A 22,569-nucleotide genomic window follows, 5' to 3' on the forward strand; every position below is an offset into this window, starting at 1 on the left:
AGGGATGCGCTGTCGGTCGTCGCCGGAGGTGCGGAGGAGGGGGCGCGGCGGAGGGGGGAGACCGGGTCCGGATCGGGGCCGGAACGTTGTCAGATACCTGGCGCCTCTTCCCTCTGCCTCCCCCATCCGTGCGCTGTGTGTGTCAGCTTCTCCTTCCCCGCACGACCTCAAGCCTTAGTTTATCGCCTTTCCTCTAGCGGACTTATTCAGGTGCGTCACTAGCCTATTTCCCTCGCCCTTGCCCTGTCCGAATGAACCGTCGCCGAGCTCGCCTCCCCTGGTCGTTCACACCAGCCACTAGAGCAGCAGCGCACCCATCTTCTTGTATCCGGATGCAGAAATTTTGTCCGACAGCTCAGGATAGCGATGTAAGATTTCCACATTTTAATGAAAATTCAGATGATGCCACGGTGACTCAGAAAGCCTGTAGCGATCTGAGCGATTTATTTGAGAAGGATTCCCAAGCAGAGCTGTGCCCAAGTCCAGGGAGCACACTGATAAGGGAGACTTCAGGGAGCTGGTGCGTTCTAGCCGGAACGCTAGAGAAATGCAGATCATTTTGTAGAGACAGAGAAGGGATGACCTGGATAAAACTTAAGTATAATTAACCAGAAGTACCTGGCAGGATAGGCTGGGTGCCTGCAGGCCAGGAGAAAAGAAGACTGAGGCATCCAAATGTTGTGATGCACTGCTGTGTGAAAATACTCCCTGATCCTTGACATAAAAAAAAAAAAGAGGAACTAAAAATCCATGTGTTCTCAAATGTTCACCACCTCACTCAATTTTCAGTGGTGCCCTGGGAGTATGACTGAGCCTAACTTGCACCTATGGCCTGTGCTATAGATATATACACGAGCTATCTTTCAAGGGTTTAGACACTAAGTGCTTTAAAAATCTTTTAAGTATAATTTTCTGACGTTACAGAGAAGGAAACTGAGGCATCGTTGACCCTAAAGAGCATCCTGAGTGGTCCGAGAGAGTTCTGAACCCAGGTAGGCTGCTTTAGATTTCAGCTATTAATTTCTTACATCCCATGACCTGCTGTGCTAATAGCAAACTGGTAGGGAAGGACAGGGTGATTTAGGAAAAGGCTCTCAATGTTCATTTTAAAATTCACTTCATTTTCATTTTAAAAATGAGAGGCCACCTTCACTATAGCAAATCCTATAAGTAGATTAAGGAAGACTTACTTAGTAGAGGCTCAAGATGGATTTAAGTATGGATAAGAATTATTTATAACTAGGATATCATTCAGTATTGTAAATGTCTAGAATTAAGAGTCTTTTTGAAGTTTCAGTCTTCTCTCTGAAATGTGTTTCACTGGCAATAGATTTGGCAAACTCTTACACAATTAGGCCAAAGGTACAGTTCGGCCTTGTGCCTTTTGGACCTGTCATACATTCCTGATTAACAGATTTTTAAAAAAGAGATTTTCCATTTTTCTTGCGTTAGTATATTCTGATTTTCCACTGTCTGTGTTCTTGTTGCTTTAAGTGAAATATAATTTTCTTCACATCTGGACTAAGGATTCATACTAATTTGTGAAAGGGCTTAAGATTCAGCATTTAATTGAAGCCAAGGAATTATGAACCTGAATTCTGGGCAGACCAGAAAAAAATTGTTCCTATTCCTTCCACAATCTGAGCTGTAACCTGTAAAAAGTGTTGCTGTTATAATAATTCCTACATTCAGTAACCTGTATAATCAGCTCACTTATATAATTGCGAAAAAAATAATAGAAAGTTCACTCAAGAAAAATAGTGAAATTGGCTATAAATGAGTGTGCAAAAATCATTCTTTTAAGAGTCAGTATTTTATAAGATGAAAAACTCTACCATGGCATTTTGTCTTTCCGAGAGTCTTTGTGGTCTCTGCCTTTTTCCTTTCTCAAGCGTCCCTGACCCTAGAAAACCTGTGGATGCCATGGGGTGAGAGTGGTGTCCATTAAACCCTGGTTCACAGCACTGGCTGCTATCCTTACTATACCTTGACAAAACTGAATAAAAGGAGCTAAAGAAACAACAAAACTGTTACAATTATAAAGTGTTTTATTACAAAAGGAAGCATACAGTAATACGACTTTTCCTTAATTGCTGCTAGTCGCTAGAATTAATTCCTATATTTAAAAAATTGAGATCTAAAAATATGTCCCCCAATCCTACACAGGCTGAGTTTTGCAGCTTCTTTTAATTCTGCTCAACTGCTTCTTGTCATTGAAAACCATTTCCCATCGCTGGGCTTGGCTAAGCAGATAGAAGCAACAGGCCAGCTGCCATTCCCTGAAGGTGCAGTGGAAGATAAAGCATCTCTAAGGACACAGTCACCCGATACAAAGTTCTTGACAGCCAAGAGCCACCCGATGTATGCTGAAAAGTGAGTGCCAACATTTAGAGAGAGAAAGCAGCTATTTCTCTCAAGGGAAAGCTTTGCAAACTGAGACGACACATGTAGTTTTGGTAGTTCCATGGAAGCTCTGTACATTGGGGTGCCGCAGGGTCCTGGCTGCAAAATACAGCTAACTGTACAAAGGGTTAGCAAATGCTTTTCCAAGTCTGGTTTTCTTTGGCCATTTCTCTAGACCAGCTACAGGTTTATTTGTGTTTCTCTTTTCAGTAATAAAATGAAGCACATATATAAAAATTCCTCAATAGTGTTGATAAGGACAATTCTATAAAACATGGCTTTTTATTCACTATAATAAACCTGTTTTCAGAGGAAAGTATTTTTAAGTCAATTTGGCAAAAAAACAACAACCAAATGAGCAAAACTCATTATGGACCTAGTGCTTAATTGTATTCAATCTACATAAAGACAACTCTATAAAGTTGTCTCTCCAGAATACACACTCCAAACAAAGTGCTTCCATTTTTCCAATTAAAAAGAGCTATGTATTATAAGCCACACTCTTGCTGGTCAGATGTGGTCACAACCGAACAACGGTCTGAGCACACTAATGGCAGAAAGCCTTCTGTCTCAGGAAATGTCCTTGCCAGCCTTTGAGGAAAAGGGCGATCAGAAAGCCAGCAAGAAAGAGAGCTGGAAGCTAGAGAGAGACAGCACTGGGGGATCAAGTTCTTATCTGGCAGTGTTCCTATCTGTTCACTGCGTTGGTGAGAGTCTGTTTTTTGTGTTTTTTTTTTTTTAACTAAGGAGAAGTTGTTGATGTTTTTGTCTTTTAAATGTCTATATGGGGCACCAAGGCCACACTTTCCCACCTCAGTAAGTTCACCTTTTTTCTACAAGTGGTCTCCAAAGTGGCTACTCAGGAAGACTGAGGTGAAGAATACAATATTACAACTTCTGTTTAAGTAGATTTCATCTTTTTCAATGTAAACATCTGCACTCTGTGAAGGTTTTATGACATACTTCTATATAGGACACGGAGGTAATTTATCAATAGTATGTTGTAACATGCGGGAATATGGGGAAGATCAACCCTTTGACTGAAAGGGTGGGTGATCACAACTGTTGACTGACCTCTGCCCCATCGTCCGTTGTCCTTGTTTGCCCTGCCTGCCTCCATCCTCTCTCCCAGGTTCAGGGTGAACTCCCTGTTCCTGCCTTTCCTGTTCCTGGAGGTGGAGGTGGGGGCTTCACTGTCCATCAGCACACACTCCCAAGCTCCGAAAAGAACCACCCAAGTCCTTGGGTCTTCAGCCCCATCCATGGCTTCCCTAACCCAGGATGGTGGGCTCTGTTCTGGAGTTACTTCTCCCACTTTTGCCCTTCCTGTTTCCTGAGGAGAACCTATGTTATCTTTCTACAAAGGCCTCATGTTATATTAAACCTAATTCAGAGTTATCTTGTGGGGAGCAAACTGTCAGAGGCTGTTGCTTGCTTTTTGGTAGGGCCTTTTAGGTGATTTCCACTTATTTAACTTGAGGAACAGTTATAAAAATGAGTAAAATAGAACTGTACTACATACTTAAAAAGTACCAATAAAGTAAAAAAAAAGTGTGTAAAATAGATTACCAAGTTGCCCTTATTTGTTAATAATTTTCCTTGAAACTGCTTTGTACATAGTAAGCATGCTCATTGGGACTGGAAAATTTTTTCAGTGTGGGAAGTCTCAAAAAATTTAGAACTGAGAGCCCTACAGTCTTACGGTAGGAATGCCACTTAATCCTTAAAGTCACCTGGTCCGACTGCATTCATAAGGATTATTTTGCTAATTGATTGTGTACTATATTCAGATACCCTGTTAGAAACTTTATATATATTTTCTCTAATTCTCTGCATGGTAGTGAATGCACTATTCCCATTTTTAGACAACAAACAAAAGCCAATCAACCAATCAAAACCAGACTCAGGCTCAGACAAGCAGCCAGATGGTACAGCTGAAGTAAAACCTTTTTATTTCCAAACTCCTTACTCTTTTCTTTCTAGGGCACTGCCTCCCGAGAAGCTGTTGTGTAGCTAGCCAGGAACATTTCCTGTAAAGAGCTCTATCTTCTTCCATTTTAAGTTTTTTCATTGTTGTTATTAGAAAATCTTGTCAATAATTAAGTGAGCACACCTGATGAGAAAAATGCATATCTTACATCTTGGCTCACAGGTCAGCCCATAAGTGTTATTGGATAGTGAATAAAGCTACCAACTGGACCTGGCTAGATATAGTCCCCCCAAAAGAATGAGGCCAATAAGGCATGTGCACATGTGGAATGCAATGGCTGTGTATTTATTGATCAGACACATTTAATATAAAGAGTATCTTCCTCCAGATAAATAACATCTGTTCGTCTCTAGGGCTTGCTAAATCCTGGATAGATACAAAAGGCAGATAGCAGCTCCTAGGATTTCACCGATGATCCTTGCATTTAGCACAATGTTATTGATTATAGCAATTGGTTAATAGAGGAAGGAAAGTATTTTGCTGTGATGGCATACTTAACATTAAGAGGAAGCCATCTCAGTCACTGGGCTCTGTCTAGGCTGCAATTAAACTCACTTGCCCTTGGTTCCATTTAGTTTTTAATGTAATGATGTTCCTTTCCTTTGAGATTCAATATCTGTTTGTTGAAACCATTTTCAGGAAATTCACATATATATATATATATATATATATATACACACACACACCATATACGATATATATGTATATATATCGTATATATAGATATCTATCTATCTATCTATCTATATATATCTCACCCTGTATGATATATATATCATAGGGGATTGAACAGGGCCTTCCCACTGAGCTATATCCCCAACCCTTTTAAAATTTTTTACTATTAGACAGGGGCTCTCTAAATCACTAAGTTGCCCAGGCTGGGCTTGAATTTGATCCTCCTAAATTGGTTTTTTAAAAAATGCATTTCAGTTACTATGTGTTCACTCTGTGCTCAATTCATGTGCAAACGCACTTGGGGTTACCAGTGTCTCCTCATCACGTTTAAGTCATTACTACACAATGAACAAGGGGCATTTTTTTCTAAGAACGTACTTCATGTTTATTGACATGTTTCCTTTAATCCTTGCAGTTTTGTAAGTATGTGGTCATAATGTATTTCATTTTGTTGAATTCTTCGTCCTGCCTTGCTCCTCCAGCCTCCATTCACCAATCTCAACTCTAGAAGCCCTGTTCTCATTCATACTTAATTCCCTTCCTAGAGATACGTCCCAGTACTGGGGAGGGATTATTGGATAAATTTGTAGTGAGCATTTGGAACAGTCCCCAGCCTTGTATGCAGCAGGCACTAATAAACAGTATATATACAAAGCTGGTACTAGGAATCCAGGATGTGGATAAGCTGAGGAGCAAAACCGGAACATAACTGTGAAAACAGAGTCACCCTTGTTCTCAGGGGGAAAGGTTCCAGAGTGTTTGGATGCAACCTTGTTGTGATTACTTACTGGGTACAATCAGGGACATTTTAATGCCGCCTTAAATACCATTAAGCTTTGGATGTTCTTACTTTTAAGTGAAGCGCTTGACCCATGGGAATCAGAGTTAGGGTGAGAGTTACACAGATGCCTGTAAAACCAGGGGCCATGTGGCATCCACCTTGTGCATCTCATGGAGAACTGTAGGTCCTAAAGAATTGCCAGTCCCTTGGCTTGCATCTCATGATCTCTGGTTTCTTCTCTGCAGTAACAACAGTCGTGCGTGCTTACTTGTAATTAACACATTGGTGTGGATGCCAAAGGGGTGACTCTGCTTTCTTTTCTACTTCAGGTTGCATGATCGACAACTCCTGCATTTTGTTGGCTTCCTGATTATTCTAACCTTACTGAATTGAGTGTGTACTGGGAGGGAAAGGAGTAGAAATGGAACAGCTCCGTGGGCTATGATTCCATTTCATATTCCTAGCTCAAGAGTGTGCTCAATGAACATCTCTGATACACTCCTCAGCAATGTGCATACTTTGCAACTACTGATGTCAGACTCATAATAACCACTGAGGGGAGGCAATGTAGGTCTAGTAATGTAGGTCTAGTAAACCTAAACACAATACTTTGTTTTATTAAGTCATTTTTAAAATTTCAAATATCAAATAATCGGATATGGAGTTGCCAAAGCAATAGATTCGTGAAACATTTTAAACAATTCAGAAATAAAGCAGAACATGAGAGTCTCTCAAAGAAAGGAAAGTCATGGGCCGCACTCATGGGCCGGGCATGGTAGCTCAGGCCTGTAATCCCAGCCCTTGGGAGGCTGAGGCAGGAGGATCGCTATGAGTTGGAGACCAGCCTGGACTACATAGTGAATTCCAGGTCAGTCTCAAATACTTAGTGAGACACTGCCTCAAAACACCAAAAAAAAAAAAAAAAAAAGGAAACTCATGGAAGAGGAGGGGATAAAAAAAATCTCTTTTACTAGGGGTTTTTGTAATTCTAGGTATTAACTGTTAGCGACTTTATGCTTAACACCAAACTGCACAGAATGCCTTGCCCTAGGAGAGACTGGCTTTGGCACAAATACTGTAAAGGAAGGGCTAACGAGAAAGAGGGTGTGAGACAGACATGGAACCAGCCTGTCTCAGGTTTCCAGATTGCAATGTTACTGTCAGTGAGGATGATGTGATTTTGAGATTCGACTGGAGTCTCATAGTTGACAGAAAACCACCCCCTTGATGGGAAATGGAAGTGGAACCCAGTAGAGGGACTGTCTTTGAATACTATCCCTACATAATTTGAGTTTGAAAAGGGATTTTAAAAGACTGAGATTAGTAATTTCCACTTTCCTTTGTTCAGCTCTCTGCTCTCCCCACCTGCATCAGCCTTCCTGCAGTCCCTTTAAAGCCAAGCATGCGCCCTGAGGAGAGGCTTCCTGTGGCTGTGCACAGCCTGTGCCAGCATGATGGCCCTACTTCATCATGAGGGGAAAGGGCAGCTTGAGAGGCAGCCCATGCTCTGCCCCAAACTGAGGTGCCTTTTCCAGATTCACTGATGGGCAGACAGCTGCCCGGAGACTTGTGTTTGGTTTTTCTTGTTGTCTTCCTCTGCCCCAAATGCCTGCCTTTCTGACATTGCCCTTTTGTTTAGTTCTCTGCTTAACACTGTCACTTCTCAGAAGACTTTGCAGCCTGTTCTATCTAAAATACTCTCTGCCCCTCTCAGCCCCCTCACCTTGCTTTGTTTTCTTATTTTCACTATCTGAAATTCTATAATGTAGGGTGTAATAAATAGCAGCTCATTCTCTCCTACAGAAACATCAGCTCTGTGAGGGCAGGGGCTTTGCTTTCTGGTCTGTCCATAGTTTCTATCAGGGTGCCTGGCACATAGTAGGCATCTAATGAACATTGTGCAATGATGAAAGACTCTTCCCAAAAGCTAAACCCAGAGTTTGGCTCAACTGAATATTTCTCTTGACACTGCTCAGGCAGAATCTTCTGTATTTAACTGACCCCTGCAACCCAGAAATGCTAAACCAAAAATAGAAAACACAAAGGCTGCTGGCTGTTAACCTCAGTCACTTGGGCGTTGTTTCTGCACTTCAGAATCAGTCACACACAAAAAACCCAAAAAGCTGCATGCCACATCCTGCACCCCCTCTCAGCGTTAGAATGAGCCACGTTGACTTAAGGGACTAGTAATTTATCTGGAAAGAAGCAAAATATAACATAGGCCATTATGGTAGGAAAGGGTTGCTTTGATTTGAATTTTAAAGGTCGGTTCTAACAAAGTAGTTGTATCAAAGAGAATTCCTCAAATCTCTTCTATTAATAGCATCACTTAGCACCCCTGCAGCTCGGTAGAGTCTGTTTAGGACTCCGTCTCACCATGTTTTCACCTTTACTGAAATGCAGCATAGAGGAGCAAATGTCAATGCAGATATAGTGCCATACTGATATAAAAAATTTATCCTCTTGGCCCGTGGCTTGAGCTGTTAGAACTTAATAGATCTTCCGCCTGAACGTTTGGTGCTAAAATTCTTGGAGTTTTGCAAATGTCACAGAAGCTTTTCAAGACCATTGATTTTGACCTACTAGTGAGAGTACAGCCAAGCATGCAGGTGCAGAGACAAACTCTGGTTTATACAGAGGCGGCACCCACTCCTGGCATTAACAGGGCGACTTGTCCCACGGGCAAACCCACGGTAGGAAGAAGAACAGAGGGAGCGGCCAGGCTTTGGATGCCACCAGGCTTTTTGAAGACCTTCTCCTCTAGCTGTCCTCTGACTTCCATCCTGCAGGTGCCAGGTGATCTGATAGCCTCCCACAGAGTGCAAAGGCTGAAGGTCAAGCCCAGCCCAGCACCGTCTACAAAGACTCAGGGAGGAAAAGAGCTCTGGGAAATGTGGACGCGTGAGAGATGGGGAAAGATTTGAGCTTGCTGTCAATAGCTGATGAGGGAATGAATGAATGTGAACATTAAATGGAATCCAGCTTTAATGAGGTCAGATTTCCTTTGACCTAATGTGCTCACTCAGTGTTACGGCTTATATCTAGAAGTCCCCCTGACCCACAAGCCTCCTACAGTCATAGATGGGGCTTTTTCACAGGTGGCTGGATCTAGAATGTGTGCTGCTGGGATTGCTTCATGGTGCAGTGCTAGGCTCAAGGGCACTAGGATTAAGGGTGTGAGTGCCACCTGACCTAAGTAGCCTGGATAAGCTATAAGGGATAGAAAGAACTGTGGTTGATCCTTGTTGCTTCTGCAACCTTTTGCCTACCATGAACTGTTTCTGCTCTGTGATGCGTGTCTGCCGTGCCACACTGCTGTGGAGACAGCAGACTGTGGGCTGAAACTTCTACAGACTGTGAGCTAAATAAATCTTCCCTCTTTGACTTTGGGTGTCAGGTATTTTGTCTCAGCAATGAGAAAAGTAACTAAAACACTCAATAAGAAATTTAGGAAAATGTAGTCTTCATTTTTAGGACCAGCAGTTATGTATCCATGTTTGACAGCGCAGGAGGGTTGCAGCTGGGGGTGGTTGCTGGGAAAAGAACAGTTTATGCCCATTTGCCTAACTCTTTTTCTGGCGAAAGGGACAGTGGCTATCCAATTGTAAAGCTTCTCATTTATGTTTTGCTTGCTTTCCTTGGGAACAGAGCTGCCCTAATGAAAAACAAACAAACAAACAAATGGTATCTAGCTGTGTTTCCTCCTTTTGTCCCTTTTTGCAAATTCAGAGCTCCTAAAGCCCTGTCCCAAGAAGTGCTTACTGCTAACCAATCCTGTACCAAGTGACAGCAGTAATGTTTCTAATCGCCCTTCCTCACCCAAGAGCCGTGTCAGGAAGGATTCTTTCTCCTGTGCTTATGAGGTTCCCTGTGCTTATTTCTTTATGAGACAGCTGGGGAAAACTCAACTATGGTAATCACTCATGGTATCTTCTCTTCTCTTCTTCCCTATAGCTGGCTGTGTGCCTAAAATTGTGCCATGCAGGGACCTGTGATGCAGTAGTCTTAGCATGAAATGGAAGCCTTTTGCCCATTTATCTAGTCCCTTCTATTCCTTCCTATGGGGCAGGTTTTAAAGATCAGTTCCTCATACTACAGATGAGGAAACCAAAGCCCAGAGAAGTAAAGAGTGGAGTGCTAGGTCAGTCAGCTGGGTGTCTGACTTCATTCAGCCCATGCTTTCTCTGAGACTACGTAGAACTACAGTGAGAGATGCTTGAAAGTGGCTGTCAAGGCAGACTGGCCGAGGCTTGAAGTCTCACTTTGTCGTGTACCACCTATATGACCTCAGGCAAGGTGTTTAGCCTCCCTCATCTGCAGAGGCAAGCCACACCACTTTGCTGCAAGGGTGTTGTTAAAGATTGACGTGAAAATAGTGCCAGCCACAGAAAGATATTGATAAAAGACAGCCATTTTTGTTATTCACAAGCAAGGAACTAAAACCAGCCACGATATGACAAAACACCAGCTTAAAATGGTACAGCTTTTAAGAGTGTTCGCTGTTCATAGGGATCATTGACAGTGAAAAGCTATCAAGATTGATGGGGTGGACATGCAAGCATTCACCCCAGTGGGAAGAGTTAAGGGTTCAGAGCAACTGCACCTGAATGTTGTGAGAATCACTGCCTGAGAGAGGTTGCTCAAAAGGAAGACATCTTGCAGTGGTTGGCCTCTGGTGGGGAGGGAGGCCATACTCAGGAAACCTCATCTAGATGTGCTGAAGAGGGATGGAGCCCAGCAATCAGAAATCCAGGGGAGGCAAGATTACGCTCAGTCTGAGTAGCTGACATCAGCCTGATCTAGTAGGAGGCGAGGGGGCCCGCAGAGCCTGGTCCCATATTCAGCACCTAGAGACGCTGGAGCTGCGGCAGACTGCTGAACCCAACACGTGGGGCAACTCCTCCTGCTCCTCCCTTTTAAATCTGGCAAGCACAGCTCTAGTATGTTGGAATGTTCATTGCCATTTGTTCTAATTTGCATAGAGGGGTGCTGTATTTTCAAGGAAAGAATTTCTAGGGTGAGAAAAAACTTAACTGCATTCTAGACCATCAGTTTAAGTTCTCTTATTATCTTTTTTAATATACCTAGAGATGTTTCATATCATTATAACCCATGTGTGGAGTCCATCTCACATTCTATGTTTAATGTAGATATTTCCACAAAATAACATGGCACAACACCATCTTCATTTGAAGTGGCTCTGTGATGTTTCATCTAAATCACACAATCGTGCTCTGTGGGAAGTATTTGAGATGCTAAGTCTTTATCATGATTATCAATTGCTCTGCTATAAAAGTATCTTCGGACATTTTTTTTTTCTTTTAGGTTTTTCCTTTCTGTAAATTCCCCAAAGTTGAATTAGAATGTCAGGTTTATGAACAGCTCAGTGGCTCATGCTTTGATTAACCAATTTCTTTTTGGAAAAACAAACAAAAAACAAAGGGCCGAGATGTTGCTCCTCACTTTCCTGTAAACCTAAAACCCTATGCAAGTCTCATACTCCATATCCCACAGGCACCAGACTTGTATCCAGCTTGGCCCTAGACCTGGATCCACACACCATGTGTGTAGCAAGGCCAGCCCAAGGCTGTCCTCAGCCAGAGAGGCCAGAGAGGAGAGGTGGCCTCTTGCTCTCCTTAGGAACGTGGGACTTGTGCAGTAGAGGGGAGTAGAATACAAACGGGGCCTAGAAATGGAATTTTCTGTGTGTATTTGCAATTATTGGGTATGTCATTGTTAGCCCTTTTTGCGATTAAAAAAAAAACAACCCGTTTCCTTTCATTAGACGTGGAGCTAACCAGTTCCTCATTTGCAGTTGCATTTCATTCTGTTGGTATAAAGGAAGGCAGTGAAGTTAGTCATAACCTCTGTGTGGTGCTGTGTGAAGCCCACTGGTCTATAAGCTCCAAAGGGCAGGGACCTGTCCTGGTGCGCTCCCACTCTGTGCTCTGCACCTGGCACAGCACAGCCTGTGCAAAAAGTATTAGTTAAATTCATAAATGAATGAATGTGTTCCTAGAAACAGGGAACTTCCAATAAATGAGACAACCTAGTTTTTGTTTTTATTTTTTAGCGTTGTTTTTTTTTTTTTTTTTTTTTCTTTTCTTTTCAGAGGATTTTCTATCCAGGCTACTCATATGGCTTTAAAAAACTGTAAACAGTGACAACCCAATATTTAACAGATTGCTAAAGTATCAATCAAATTCCAAGAATTCTCTTGTGAAACCAAACTTAGTACTTTTCTGGAAAACTACAGGATAGTTTTGAATTTGGTTGGCACACTTGTCTCGGATGAGGGAAGGAAGAAATGAGGAGTCAGCAAGGCACCCTGCGCTCTATCTCTAAATGGTCTGGCATGAATTAATCATTAGACACCAGACAGTGCTCCGCCCATGTTGACTTTCCATTTTCAAGATTGTGTTTCGAAAATCTTCAAATAACACTGGACATTATTTTTCTTCCAGACTTTCTGTTATAAAATAAATGTATAGTTGCTGATTTTGTATGTGTCATGAATCTAGCCAGTTTTCAAATCCTTTACATTAGTAATTTTCTTTCTTTTTTGTTTTTTCTATCTTTCTTTCTTCCTGGTTGAATTGCTTTATACTTTTTTGGGGGGGGGCTGGAGATTGAACCCATTGCCTTTGCACTGAGATATATCCCCAGCCCTTTCTTGTATTTTATTTTGAGACAGATTCTCTTGCTAAGTTGCTAAATTGCCCCGTGCTGGGCTGAACTTGTGATCCTCCTGCCTTAGCCTCTCAGAGTGCCAGAATCACCGGCATGTGCCACCACATCCAGCTGTGCCACCACATCCAGCTGCTATCGTGCTTTTAACACACCACTGGGCTTAATTTGCTAATGTTTTATTTAGATTTTTAAACATCTATTATCATAAGTAATGTTGTTCTAGAAGTTTTTATATACTCTGTAGTAGGTTTTGGTATTAAGGATATGGTAAAATCATACAGTGAACTAAACAGCTTTCTTTTTGTAAGGTCTGGAGTGGTGTGAGAATTGTAGAAACAATCACATGCAACTTATTCCAGAATTATAATGTTTTATAGCATTAGGAAGTATATCACATTAGCAATATTACCAATTTAAAGGTAAAAATTATGTGTATATGGCATTACATTAAAAATTAATATAGCTAAGTAGGTTTTCTAATAAAAAAATTCCAAGTGTAATAGGACCAGAAAGAAATTACCCAAATTTGATGACTGAATTATAATCCAACATAATATTAAGGGGAAACTAACATTACTGCCATTATAATCAAGAAAGCTGGAATATCCACACTCACTAGTTGATGATTTTAACTTGTTTAATAAGACGCCTTATCAAAAAAAAAAAAGACTCCTTGTCTATAAATTTAGCAACCGGTATAAATACTGGAAAAGAGAATAAACATTTTGCAGTACTGTATACCCAGAAAATGCAGAAGACGCTGTTTAAAAAATAAAAGACTCCAGCACCACATACAAAATAAAAGCAATGAGCAAAAATACTGGGAGCCTGAAACAAATTCAAACTCAGCCTGTGCAACTTAGTGACAAGGATATCTAACCTCAAAATAAAAAGCAGAAAAAAAGATGAGAATGTAGCTCAGTATGAAGGCCCTGGGTTCAAACCACAGGGCGGGGTGGGGGAGACAAATAGAGGTGTCAGCTTAGTTGCTGACTACGTGATACATATTCCCATTAGCTTTTCTTCTTTAGGGCCAGGGATTTGGCTCAGTGGTTCCACCGCTTGCCTTGCAAGTACAAGGGCCTGAGTTCAATCCCCGGTACTACACACATACACACACACAAAAGATAACAGCTTTTCTTCTATAAGCTACTGTTAGAGATAGGGAAAATATTATATTTCCCAAATTATAAAATAACTCAGAAAAATTCATATAAATACAAGAATCAGCTGGACATGGTGACTGAGGCAGAAGGACCTCAAGTATGAGGCCAAGCTGGGCAACTTAACAAGACTTTGTGTCAGTATTTTAAAATTAAAAGACCTGGAGGTATAGCTCAGTGGTAGAGTGTCCCTGGGTTTGATACCTATTATGGGAATAAAAAAAGACTACAAGAATCGTATTTAACAAGGGAAAAACATGAGAACCAAGACGTGTTATTAGCTCAGTGGTAGAGTGTCCCTGGGTTTGATACCTATTATGGGAATAAAAAAAGACTACAAGAATCGTATTTAACAAGGGAAAAACATGAGAACCAAGACCTGTCATGTAAAGGTACAAGATCCCAATGATGAATGTAACTGTACTGTATACCTAAAATGTACCAGAGAACTCAATGAGAGAGGAAAAAAAAAGAATTATATTTAAAGAAAATGCTAGCATTTTATTGAACAATCTAAATAAGTGGAACAGTACACCATATTAAAGGGTAGAGTGATTAATATATAAATGCCAGTTATTAAATTAATAGTCACATTAATTGCAATTCAAATAAAAATATGTAGGTATACTTTCTTTGAAATTGGACTAATGTTTAAATGTTTATATGGAATAGATTGTGCAAAAGTTTATTGGGTAGGTTTGGAAAAGTAGAGAGCCCTTTCCTTACTAGAGAGAGAATAAAACTCACTATATAGAACTGCTAAAGCAAAAACAATGTAAATGTGATATAACTACAGCTGTAAGTACAGGGACAGAGTGACAGTATTTGAGGACTTGTGTTGCGAAATTCCTATTTCAGTTAAGTGGAAAAGGATGTATCTCTAGCTATATATATTTTATCTGGATATTTAAGAGGAAAAGGTCCAGTGTAAGACTGGTTGGATTTAAATCTCAATTTTTTTTCATGAAGTTTATTGGTACTTTTTAGGTACACAATACAGTTACATTCATTATTGGGATCTGGTGCCTTTACATGATGTATTTTGGTTCTTATTTTTTCCCCATTCCCCTGCCCTCCCTTCACCCCCCTCTACCCTTCCCTATTTACAAAGACTTTGTTCCCAGTTTTTCCTTTTCTAATATTAATTCCATTCCCTTCTTTCCTTTCCCCTACCCTTCCCACTTCCCCTACCCCTTTTTTATCTTTATTAAGTTTATTGGTACATTTTAGATATACAATATAGTTATATTCATCATTGGGATCTTGTACCTTTGCATGACTTATCTTGGTTCTTATTTTTTCCCATTTCCCAGCCCTCCCTTCCCCCCCTCCACCCTTCCCTGTTTACAAAGACATTGTTTCCATGTTTTTCCTTTTCACAAATTTTTTCTTTTCCCTTTCTACTTTTCCCCTACCCCTCCCACTTCCTTAACTCTTTTAGACCTTTTCTTTCTGTTTCACATTATCAATTATACAATTCAAACCTTATTTACACTTTTAGTTTTTCACACCAGAGAAACTATTCGCTATTTACACGTGTGTCCTATTTGTTTCACTTTAGAGTATGGCCTCAATGCGCATCCATTTAGCTATAAACGTCTCTAGTTTCTCATTCTTTATGGTTGAGTAGTACTCCCATTTTGTAGAAAAACTGAATTTTCTTTATCCATTCTGCAGTTGATGAGCATTTGGGCTGTTTCCAAGTTTTAGCTATTACAAATTGTGCCTCTATAAACATATATCATTGTGGTGTGATTCTTTTAAGTCTTTTGGGAAGATACCCAGCAGAGGGATAGCTGGGTCAAATCGAACCTCTAATCCTAGTTCTTTGAGGTATCTCCATTATTGATTTCCACAGAGGTTGCACCAGTCTGCACTCCCACAACAATGGAGAAGGGTTCCTTTCTCCTCACAACCCCGCCAGCATTTGTTATTGGTTGATTTCTTGATAGCAGCCATTCTTTGTGGGGTGAGGTGGAATCTCAATGTTGTTTTTTTGCATCTCTCAAATGACAAGTGATGTTGAATATTTTTTCATTTTTTTGCTGCTTTTCTTTGAGAAATGTCTATTCATTTCAGATACCCATTTTTTAATCAGTTCTTTATATTTAAGAGGTCTGATTTTTTTGAGTTCTTTATATATTCTAGATAGTAGTCCTTTGTCTGAGGAACAGCTGATAAATTTTTTTTCAACATTGTAGGTTGTCTCTTAGCTCTGTTGGTAGTTTCTCTTGCAGGGAAGAAGCTTTTTAATAAGATGAGATCCCAGTTGTTGATTCTGTGTACTAGTTCTTGTGCTACTGAGGATTTTTCATAAAGTCTTTTCCTATGCCAATGTCTTTGAAAGTTCTACCAAATTTATCTTCCAGTAAGTTTAGTGTTTCTGTTTTAATATTTAGATCTTTAATCTACTTGGATTTTAGTTTAGTGCATGGTGAACAATAAGGGTCAAGTTTTAATCTTTGGCAGGTTGAAATCCAGTTTTTCCAGCCCCATTTATTAAAGAGGCTATCTCTTCCAGTGAGGATGGTTGGCTCCTTTGTCAAAGATAAGGTGGTTGAGTATGTCTGTAGTTGTTTTTGCATCTTCTAATCTATTCCATTGATCCTGTCCTCCCTTCACCCTCTCTACCCTTCCCTATTTACAAAAATTTTGTTTCCATTATTTTATTTTTTCATAATTTTTCTTTTCCCTTATTTTCTTTCCTCTACCCTTCCCACTTTCCCTATAACTTTAACCCTTTTCTTCCTATTTCACATTGTCAATTACACCATTTGTATCTTATTCACACTTTTAGTTTTTCACACCAGAAAAACTATTCAGTATCCATTTTCTTATATCCTTTTCAATCTCTTTTTTCAGAGTGCTGTAGTTTTCAATGTAGAGGTCTTTTGCTTCCTTTGTTAGATTGATTCCTAGATATTTCTTTTTTTTTTAATGCTATTGTGAAAAGAATTATATCCCTAATTTCTCTCTCAGTAAATCTGTTATTTGTGTACAAGAAGGCTATTGATTTTTGAATGTTGGCCTTATATCCTGCTACTGTACTGAATCTGTCAATTAAGTCTAGAAGTCTTCTGACAGAGTTTTTTGGGTCTTCTATGTAGAATATCACATTGTCAACAAATAATGAGAGTTTAACTTCTTCCTTCCCTATCTTTACTCCTTTTATTTCTTTCTCTAGTCTAATTGCTGTGGCTAATGTTTCCAGAACTATATTGAACAGGAGTGGTGGCTGTGGACCTCCTTGTCTTGTTCATGATTTTAGTGTGAAGGATTTCTGTTTTTGACCATTTAGTATGATGTTGACTAAATCTCAATTTTGTGTATGAGTGGCTATGTGAATTTCATTGGCTCCTTAAATGCTCTAATCATTAATCTTCTTACCAATGTGAAGGGCATAAAGAGTTTATTTAACAAAGCCCCTGGTATATGGAAATTGTTCATTAAATGGTAGCTATTATTGTTATTTGTATTATTATTTCCTTATATTATATAAAAGCAGATCCCAAGTGGACTGGAAATATAAATTTAAGACACAAAGCGATAAAAATAACAGGAGAAACTATAGAAGGGTATTTGTATAATCTCAGCTTGGGGCAGACTTGAAAGGCATAGCAAGATTTAGGAAAACCCCATCACTATAAAACAAAAGCCTTATGTGTTCAAACAAATAAATATTATAAAGTCTATAGAAGACAGCCAAGAAACTTATATCTTTAAAATATGAAAAACTCTTACAATCTGAGGAATAACTATTTTCTTATAGAAGGAGAAAAAAATGGCAAATGGAAGTAAATAATTATTCCATGAATGAACTTCAAATAGCTAATAAATGTGAATAAATGTGTGAAAACATGCTTACCTGTAATAGGTCAGGGAAATGCAAATTCTAATAGTAATAAGCTACCTTTTAAAAATCCGTCATATGGACAAAAATGTTTAAATGTGTTAATATATAGGATTGATCACACCCAGCACTAGCTGGAGAACGGGAAAACAGGGCACCTCAGGGCTGCCGGGCAGAGCGTGACCTGCTGCAGTCCTCAGGAGCAGCTCAGTCGGTTGAATCAACTGAAATCACACCTGAACAAACTTTTTGGCCCAGTTGTCCCACTTTTGAAAAAAAATCTAGAGCTTAGAAATAAAAGTGCAAACAATAAAATGATTTATGTGTATAAGGAAATTTATTGAATCTTTTTTTCTGTCAACCATATCTGTGGTGGGGGAAAAGGAGACCAAAATGAAAATTATCTGAAAGTTTCTTAAGGAAATGGATGAACAAGTTATGGAATATTATGTAGTCCTACAAAGAATAAATTACAGGTATGTGAATTGACCCAAAGTGTCAAAAACGAGTTGCAGGCTGGGGATTTAGCTCAGTGGTGCCGTGGCCTGCCTCGCAAGCACAAGGACCCAAGTTCCAGCCCTGTACCAAAAAAAACAAAAACAAAAACAAAAACGAAAAAACCCAAACCCAGGTTGTGGAGCGATGACGTAGTCGCTAACATTTCTTGAGCACTTAACTTTTTGTGCTATGGTTCTTCGGATGTGGTTGGTCCCCACCCCGCTGGGGTTGGTGTGTTGGAGGCTGGGTCCTCAGTGTGGTTGTACTGAGAGCCAGTGGACCTTTAAAAGGTGGGGCCTGACGGGAAGTCACTAGGCCCCTGGGGGCACCGCCTGTGAAGGACTGAAATAGTTCTTTGGAATCGCAGTTAGGTCCTATGAGCAGCGGTGTTACAGAAAGGGAGTTCGACCCCGAGTGGGTCTCTGGTGATCGCTTTTGCTCCTACACATCCCCCTGCACCCGCCATCCACCTTATGTGATGTGGGGGAAGTGTCATCAGGGCCCCAACCTTGGACTTGCAGTCTCCAGAACTGTGAGCTAAATAAACTTCTGTCTGTATAAGTTATTTAGGTATCTTACTATAGCAATAGGAAATGGATTAATGTGCCAGACTAAGTCATTTGGGTGCAAGGTCCTTGACGAAGATTGTGGTGCGTTCTCTCTCTCAACCGTATCTATATTCTTTCTGGCGTGTTCTGGGTTTTGGTTTTCTGTGCTTTGTTTATCTGTTTTTCTTCCAGAATCATTGTCTGCTAGTGACTTCCTCTTCTGCCCTCTTGGAATTTTAAATTTTATCTTCTTTCCTTTAAAAACTAACCACATGGTGATGGTTTCTGTGACAGCAGGAAGCAAATGTGCGTTTGGCCCACAGTGTTGAATGGGAAGCCTTCAATTTCTTGCTGTTGAATGAGAAGTGGCGGAAAAGCAGCTCTGCAAGTGCATGTATTGATTGATTCACATGATCTATATGAGGGGATGAGGGGATGAGAAGATATATGGAACAGTTAACTTTTGGTTTGACACCTAGATAATCTGTTGTCCTTTAATGGAAAGCCCTGCTGATTTTGTAAATATCATTTCACTTTACAGTTGCAGACGTGACCTGAATCAGCAAGGCGCTGTACTATCGTCGCTTTTGAGTTATTTGCCTAGAGTGTCAGTTATTTTCCTGTTGCTGGCGCCCACAATATAGAGAGATTTTCTTCGGCTCCGTTTCCAGTGGCACCAAGGTGGGAAACTGCACAGCGGACAATTGCTCATCCCATGGTGCCCAGGAAGCAGAGAGAGACGGGAGAAGCTGGGCATCCGAATTCACCCCTCAGGCTCACAGCCCAGGGACCCACCTTTTCTGAGTCGGCCCCACCTCCTAACCGCACCGTCAGCTACCGATTCCTGGATCTCTGAGCAGCGCAACGCCCTGTGATCCAGTCACCCTTTCTAATACTCCAGACCTTTGGGGACATTTTACATCTAGACCATAAGGCTCATGAAGAAGGCAAACACGCATAACTCGTAAAAGAAGTCATCTTAATTAGGGCCTCGAGGCTAAATAGAGCCTTTTGAAAGCCCAGCAGTTAGAAATGAATTATGTGGTCTTAAGATTTAAGATCTCTGCTATTGTAGTTGGCTTCAGCTGCCATAACAAACTATCAAAGACTGGGTGGGTTAAACCCCAGAATTTCATTTTCTCAGCTTCTGGGTCGAGAAGTCCCACGTCAGAGTCTCACAGGGTCAGTTGCCTGTGAGGGTTCTTTCCCTGCCTACAGACAGCTGCCTTCTCACGGTGTTGGGGTGGAGGCTTGTCCCTTCTAGCGTCCTCTCCTCCTTACAAGGGCACCGGTTCAGCTGCATGAGAGAGCCACGCTCCCGCTGTATTTAACTCTTGTCGCCTTCTCACAGGCCCCATCTCCGGAATCTTAAGACATGAGGGACGAACACTTCAGCAGATGAATTTCCGAAGGGACACGATTCAGTCCGTGGCACCCTTTAATTATGTTTCCGTTGCATTTGAAGAAGCCTGCGAAGAAAATCCTATAAGAAAAGGAAAAGGAAACTGCCTTTCAGTGCACCTTTGTGACATATTCTGACAGCATAAGATTTTAAAACTACCTTAGTCCTCTTAACATCGTGTGTTTGTAAAATTATTTTCTTTGCTTTTCTGCTAGTCCATCGGTTCAGCCCATCAGAAGTCAGTGGAGCAGCGTGTTCCATTATCAGTGCACAAAACCACAGGATTAATGAATATTCTAGCAAGAGCAATCACATTTATTAATATCCCCATAGAACTGCGGCCTAAAACAATAAACAACCCAATAATTTTGTATCCATTAATTAAATAAGTAAATCTCCCCATCTACAGTTTCTAACATACTGCAAATTCCCTGATGATAAAAGAGGAAAGAGAGGAAAAGAAACATTCGATTTTCAAAAAAAAAGATAACTTTGGAAAGAGAATGAATCCAAAAATGTGTAAACAAATAATTTACATTACTTGGCAGCTCCGAATTCTGGTGAACCGCATGCAGAGTTAATAAGCCCAGTTGATTCCACTGTGGTGGTAGTGGTGCTGGAAAGGCCAGCAGACACCCAAGAAGATGGTAGGAAAAGGAAAATGTTGTTTCCATTCTTTCAGTGAATATAATCAAAGATACCACTTTTTTTTTTTTTGGCCAGTGCTAGCTAGGCCCTTTTCAAAAGCAATCTCATTTAATTATCTCACTAACTCTTTCAGATGAAGAAATCTGATCAAAGGGAGAGAGGAGAGAAGAAGAGGAGGGAGGCCAAAAGAGTGAATGAGAGAGAGAAAGAGGCAAAACCTTGACCACAGCAATACAGGCCATCATCACTGGGAGAACAGTTTCGGATGCCGAGAGATCTGACTTCAGAGCCTCTGTGTTTATCACACACGGACTGCTGTCTACACCTACAGTTACTTGTTTAATCTTGGTATCATTTCTCAGAGAGTAGGATCCTAGAGGCGAAGGCCGTGTCTGTCCTGTTGATCCTCCGGCCCCTTCTGCTCTCTGGCGTCTTCCCTGTGGCCTCCATTGGAAGCAGGGCCTGTCCTACAACGTGGGCTGCCCATTTGGTGCAGTCTGCTGTGAGTTTATTCCTTTCTCTTCGGCCAGGCCTCGGATGCCTGGCCTGTTTACATCCCACCTGGTCTCCTCCTTTCCCAGTTCCCTCCAGACTGTGTTCCACGCAGCACTCACAGTGCCGTTTCTCAGTGTAAACCGCATCATTTCGACCTTAGACGAAAATCCTGACCCTGACCTTATGAGCCCGATTTACAAACCCTGCCCTCATCTGTCCTGCTCTGGTCTCAGGCCTCCTCTCCCTACTTTGAGGCTTGATCTACCTGCAAGGTCCTCCCGTCACTCTCAGCTCAGTTCCACCTTTGAGGCTTTGCCCAAGCTGGTTCCTTCCTTTGCTACTGTATTGTTTAATTGTTCCAGAGAAATACATGGCCAAGGAAGCGCATATGTGGGTGTTCGTTGTAGCATGGTGTGTGGAAAAACTGAAAACAACCTCATACCCTGTGTCAGTAAAAAGGACCTATAGCCTGTGGTACAGATTCTCTGTGCTTTGGAATATTATGCAGCAGTGAAAAGGATTGATCCGCACTACTGGAGTGTAAGCTGGCACACACCCTAAGACTGCAATTTGGCAAAGCCTATCAAAATCAAGAATTCAAATACACTTTGTGCATTTTCCTTTCTGGGAATTTATCCTGCAGATGTACTTGCACATGGAAAGCAACGTAGGTACAGTGTTCTTTATGATAGCATCCATTTTTAATAGCCAGCATCAGAGACAACTCAGGACTCCATCAGCAAGGGGTTGTGAAAGACACACAGGAACAGCAAGCCTCTGTGGAAAAGGTTCACTGACTGATGTCTGGTAGATATGGGCACTCTGAGGTGTGAGCAGTGCATAAAGTATGCATACAATTTTTATATAAAGGGAAGAAACAAGACTCTAGATTCATATGCATATTTGGTTGAGTGCACGAAGAGTAATTAGTTGTAAGGAATAAACAACAGTGGTTACCTATGAAACGGAGGCGGGACCTACGTCATTGAGGAACAGGAACAGGGAGGACAATGTCATTGTTCGCCTTTTGATCCCATTAGGTTTTAAGCCTGTAGATCTATTGCCTCTTTGTTGATGCACCGTGGTATGAAAGTCTGCCAGACACAGTAAGGAAAATAAGCAAGTTGCAGAACAACACACACATATTTAGAGATGTGGGTGAGGAGACCAAGAAAGATTTTCCCTTTAGAGATGTGGTTCAACTTTGTTCTCAGGAAGCGTGCGATATGTCTCACTTGTTAATTAATTGTAAATAAAAGAATTAAAAAGATTGCTGGTCTGGGTGATTAACTAGGTCAAGGGTTGCGTTCTGAGAGCAGTGACGGTAAGTACTGATTCCTTGACACGTGCCTGGGGTGGACTGAGACGTACTGTGGGTGTGTAATGAACACACTGGATTGTTGAAGACTTGGTACAAATAGAAGAG

The 22,569-nt window shown here is 40.9% G+C and overlaps 1 long non-coding RNA gene across 2 annotated transcripts; it reads left to right on the forward strand.

The window, feature by feature from the left end:
- Nucleotides 1–6: 6 nt before the first annotated feature.
- On the forward strand, nt 7–21,715 carry LOC104851028. 2 transcript variants are annotated; one of them, XR_777127.1, is made up of 4 exons: nt 7–368; nt 925–992; nt 2,167–2,373; nt 19,140–21,715. It is a non-coding gene; the product is annotated as an uncharacterized LOC104851028 (long non-coding RNA). The 2 variants fall into 2 exon arrangements; XR_777128.1 differs by having other exon boundaries at nt 7–210.
- The last annotated feature ends 854 nt before the right edge of the window (nt 21,716–22,569 follow it).

Source organism: Fukomys damarensis, unplaced genomic scaffold (assembly GCF_012274545.1).
Source record: "Fukomys damarensis isolate Sample0158 unplaced genomic scaffold, DMR_v1.0_HiC HiC_scaffold_37, whole genome shotgun sequence".
NCBI classification, from domain to species: Eukaryota; Metazoa; Chordata; class Mammalia; order Rodentia; family Bathyergidae; genus Fukomys; species Fukomys damarensis.